Here is a 5,346-nt window from a genome sequence, read left to right on the forward strand (position 1 = left end):
TAACCTGCCAAAACCAGCCCTTACACTCCTAATCCCAACACCGCCACCACCATCTGTAATCACTTCTAAAACCGCACCAGCCCCAATATTCATACCAATACCGAAACACTTTGTTCCCATCCCAACCAGTGGACCTAAAAAGCCAAGGAAACGGCTACCAAATGCTGTGATTATATAAAATAATATTTAGTTTTATTATCTTTATTAATATAAGATGATTGGACCCGAACCAGAGCGAACAAAGTTATATATGCCGATAGACAAACGACCCATATAAATTTCCGCTATATTTGAAAGATTTTCCTAGATTCGTCATTGGCATTCATAAGCCAAAATATAGGAAGGTTGGGTTTTGGAGGTGTTGATGGAAACCCGAGACTTGATATATTCCCTCTTTACTAAGACATTTGGATCTAATATCTCGGTTTTAATTTCTATAGTGTAAGATATGGTACAATCGGTTGCATATAAACCGTAGTTATAAAGATTAGAATCTTGATGCGTAGAATAAGCAACCTCATGCTTCCACTTTAACAATTAATGAATACTGAAGAAAAATTAACTTCTCCAATTTTGAAGTTCGACTATTTAAATTAATGAGAATCAAAATAATATAAATAAGAACTAGAATAATATAAAACCATCAATTTTTTTTCCTTCTTGAAAAGTATGCTGCTTCTTTGAGCGGCGTCCTAGGTTTGTACTCTTTGATACTATGTAAAAGATATTCACAATCCGTGTCCGCTTCTTATTATAGAACATGGTATATATAATTACAATAGAGAATCATCTATTTGAGGCTGGAAATAATAATTACAAATAATCTATAGAATAATATTAATCTTGTTTTCATTCAATTAATACGCAACATATATGACACATATGTAGCATATGTGACACAACATATATATCTTAAAGTAAACTCAAGCATATGTGATATATTTGCCAAAGTGCATGTAGGATCAAGTGAGCGCCAAACTGAGGTTGTAGAGTAAGTATTGCGTGTGGAGCATGCGAGTATGATGGAGACAGCTTAAAAGAAAAGCGTTTTAAAATCATTGCAAGAACCATTTTTGCTTCCAGCATAGCAAAATTTTGGCCAATACATATGCGTGGGCCACCACCAAACGGAAGGTACACAGCTTGTCTCTTAGTAACCTTTGAAACACCTTCAGAAAACCTTTCAGGCCTAAACTCATTCACATCTTCACCCCACGTATCTTTGTCGTGATGCAAAATTAATGTGTTTATTTGGATAAGGGTCCCTGCAGGTAATGTTAAGTTACCTAATTTTGTTTCATCATGTACTAGCCGTCTAAGTATTAGCCCCGGTGAATACAATCTAAGAACCTCGTTGAATATAATGTTCATCTGCGTACAATAGATATAAGAGCAATTAAACATATATTAAAGTTCCCATCATATCTAGTTTTAATCATTTAGTTAGAAAACTTACAACTTTTAGATGACTCAAGCCATCAATATCTGGATTTTTGTCACCGAAGACATGTAAAACTTCTTCTCTAGCGTGTGTTTGCCATTCAGTGTGTTAACCTAACAAAATCATAATCCAAACAAGCATATTTCCCGTGGTCTCTTGACCAGCAAAGTAGAAAACTTTGCATTCTTCAATGACCTCTTCAATGGTTAATCCAAAATTGCTATTCCCATGTTGTTGGATTTCTTTATAATTGGAATCCAAAAGGATGCCCAAAAGGTCATCATGGTTAGCTTCCCCGGCTTTCATCGCATCAATTCGTTTATTAATTATATCCTTTTTGGAACCCCTCACTTGCTTGTCAATCTCTTTCATCCTCTTATTGTTTATTCTCGGTAAAAATCTACCAAATTATATTTATCAACACAAAATTATAGTAATATTACCTATTTTACGCTTCTAATAAAGTTTAGCAATTTACATACTTTAATCCTGGAATGTAAACTGAATTTGTAGCCTTCATAACTAGCACTGTTTGCTCTATTTGAAGTTCAAATATCTTTCTTCCCTCCTCAAAACTACTATCAAATGCAGTGCGCGAAATTATATCACTTGAAAATGTTTGAAGATAAGGCCACACATCTACTTCATGTGAGTTTTCTTGGCTTAAGACTTCCTCCCATTTGTGGATCATCTCATTGCAACTCACATAAAAGGCTGGTATCATGTGCTGTAAAAAATTATCATAAACTAAGGCACGCTACATCATTCTTGTCAACGAAAAGGGAATAGCCAGAAAGTAACCTTTAGCTTCTCCATGTGGAAGGCAGGGTTGATGATTTTTCTATGCTTAACCCATTGATCACCCTCGACATCTGATAATCCTCTTATTTGCAACTTTTCTAACGGATTACCTCCTCTTGGCTTTTGATATTTATTATAATTAGTCAAGACCTCTCGTATCATAGTAGGTTCAGATACGTGTACCACAGGTCTTGTTCCCATCCATGTAAAACAACTCTTGCCTATAAAACAAAGAAAAAAGCCTAAAGAATGATATGCCATAAACGTCTATGTATACACCCATTATCTAAAGAATACACAACAATCCAATCCAGAGTATATATGTGTGTTTTTAACTAAATATTCAATTTGCCATTATAAACGCTAACGACTACGATTGCGAACCCGCTGGGTTAGCACGAAGATGACCCATTCGGCCAAGCGTGTTCATGGGTTTTTTTTTTTATGAAATTGACCAAAAAGCTTAGACTAAACCTAAGCCCAGAAATTTCATAATAAGTTCGTGTTGTTCTTTAAACGAAGTATAGAACACGAATAGATCCTTAGGCAAGTGATAGATGCAAGCCTGTCTCTTATTCCACTCTCCCGGTAAAGGTGTGCCAAAAAAAAAATCCCAATATGAAACCAAATTATCCAAAATTCCGAACATGAAATACCCGAAAATAGATATCCGATATATTTTTTTAAATATCTTTTCAAAAATATTATTAAATAATAAATAATTCTTTTCAGAATTGGATATTCATTTGAGAATAAACCTTTGCAACATCTGTCGGCAATTGCCCTCAGCATATAGCACCAAATTGCAAGCCTCTAGCATTACGATTATCCCCTTAAATTCATTGTAGGAGGGCTTCATTGTGTGTAAATTACTAGATTCAAAAGTTCAAGTATTAAGAGACGTTTATCGGCTAAAGAAAACCTTTTTACCTACAGTGATCTAATCTTTAAGTCCAAAACTTAACAGTAATTTGAAGCCACTTTGAGACATAATTAGAAAAACCACACAAGATTAATAGCAAGATTATTGGTAAATCTTTACCGAACCTGATTCAAATATCCAAAAAATCCAACTTAATTAGTTAATTTAGTTATACACTAAATTGTTTATTTGAAAGATTGTTTGAATTGCTTATCAATTGATTTGGTTTTGATTTAAATATTGGTTTTAATAGAAGTTTTTGATTATACATGAATACATGATACATAATTTAACTGAACTTTAGTTATGATTTAACTTGTTAAAGTTTGTTTATGAATTATTAGGTGTAACATGGTAAAAATGTTTTCTAGATTTGCCATTGCATGTTGGGTTTTGTTCTCGGGTTTCAGGTCGAGGACTTGGAGTTTTGTGTTGATGATACTCTTATTTGACCACTGACCCAATATATGACGGGCTAATCTTGCAGGTAAGAACACGTTGGGTTAGTTAGGTTTCAAGTTACATAGGTGTCTAAAAGTTCGCTAAAAAAATAAAATTGAACACACATTTTGAAATTAGCATGTGCTGATATGCAAAGACTTCATACCGTTAACGGAAAGATGTGCAAAGTTAATACCTGTTTCACTTCTACATATATTGTTTTTATTATGTTATACAACAATAGTAGGTTACAAAATCTAAAATTAACCAATATTCAACAGCATCACCCAATATTTAATTAGTGAGAGAGACACTAAAACCCACTCTTTAAGAGCATCTCCACCCATAAACCAATTCAAACATCCACCTTATCGTCACATCATACTATAAACTTTTCATCAAAAAACCCCATTTTTCCTTCACCCATAAACCAATCTAAACCCTATTAAAATATAATAAATATGTATATATATATGATTTGTGTGTAGTGGTTGTGGTGGGGCCACTACAAAGCCACCTCACAAACGTTTGAGAATGCAACCCAAACCTAACACAAACGTTTGTCTCCACCCATAAACCAATCTAAATCCCATACCATGTCATCAAAAACCAATGAATGGAGATGCTCTAAGTCTTAACTGACCTATGAAGCTGGCATTGGCATGTGCCCATTATTTTTATTTATTAGATGTAAAAGATAGAATATTTAGAAGCAAACATAACAAATCATAAGTGAAATACCAAAGCAAAAAATGATTACTTAATCGGGTTCGGTTAATTTGGGTATTCTGTAATCAGGAAGCTTTGCATCAGTATGATAGATACCATCAAAATCACCTTTTTGCCAACTAAAAGTTGATTATTCTTGCTTGATATTGCTATAATCACGGGTTGAGAACTAATATATCCCAACACCCTGATTAGAATCCACTTTTGAATATGAATACTTTGGATTTCTGGCTTTTTTTGACCGTCTTATTCAAAACAACATATGTTATTAATTATGTAATTAACTATAACTAATTAATTATATATATATTACTTCTAAGATTATCACTTTCGGTTAATTTATGTTTTACACAGTTATATGTTCCATTCAATCTTTTACTAATTATATAATAAATTAATTGAAGATAATGTAACTAAAATAAGAGAACCAAAGCTTCATACCAAGAGTTGTGAGGGATTTGTAAAAGAAGGGCGAGACACGAGGGGCGATATCATGAGTAAGATTCATGGGTTTAGACTTGGCTTCATTCATCATCTGCATCATCTCCTTCAGATCTCCATACAAGAATCTATATGGGGTACCATTGAGTCCTTGATCTTTTAAAAACTTTTCGATCTTCTTCGGTTTGAACCACAACCAACTCAAAATCCTCCAGGTATAAAACAAGAATATTGCTGCTACTCCAAGAAAATAAGAAACCGTAGTGATCTCCATATGGCATGTGGCTACGAGATATATAAAGTTTTTGATCAATGATCTAGGGTATTTATAGTTGGGGTAATGATATTAGTTTGTGAGATTGATGGTTAGCATCCATCTGTTTGCTGCTATGGAAAGCTCTACACAGCCCACATCACATGACTATTTTTGCTCTTTATTTCTTCTAGACCGGCATCATATGATTGACTTATGTGCATGTGACATTTGGTACGATGGTTCTTGTTGGGAGATTTTTTTTTAACAGCAAATTTCTTTTTAATTCTTGTTGTATATGAGATTTGTATCCAAAAT

The 5,346-nt window shown here is 33.6% G+C and overlaps 1 pseudogene across 1 annotated transcript; it reads right to left on the reverse strand.

Annotated features, from left to right (window-relative positions):
• Positions 1–912: 912 nt before the first annotated feature.
• On the reverse strand, positions 913–5,049 carry LOC143602886 (cytochrome P450 CYP72A219-like; annotated as a pseudogene). The gene is made up of 5 exons (XR_013147938.1): positions 4,776–5,049; positions 2,243–2,463; positions 1,924–2,168; positions 1,457–1,841; positions 913–1,371 (listed from the first exon to the last, which is right to left on the reverse strand). The product of XR_013147938.1 is annotated as a cytochrome P450 CYP72A219-like (transcript).
• Positions 5,050–5,346: the final 297 nt, after the last annotated feature.

This window comes from Bidens hawaiensis, unplaced genomic scaffold (genome assembly GCF_021521415.1).
Source record: "Bidens hawaiensis isolate Kalapana, Puna unplaced genomic scaffold, B.hawaiensis_p1.1 tig00060003_1, whole genome shotgun sequence".
Lineage (NCBI taxonomy): Eukaryota > Viridiplantae > Streptophyta > Magnoliopsida > Asterales > Asteraceae > Bidens > Bidens hawaiensis.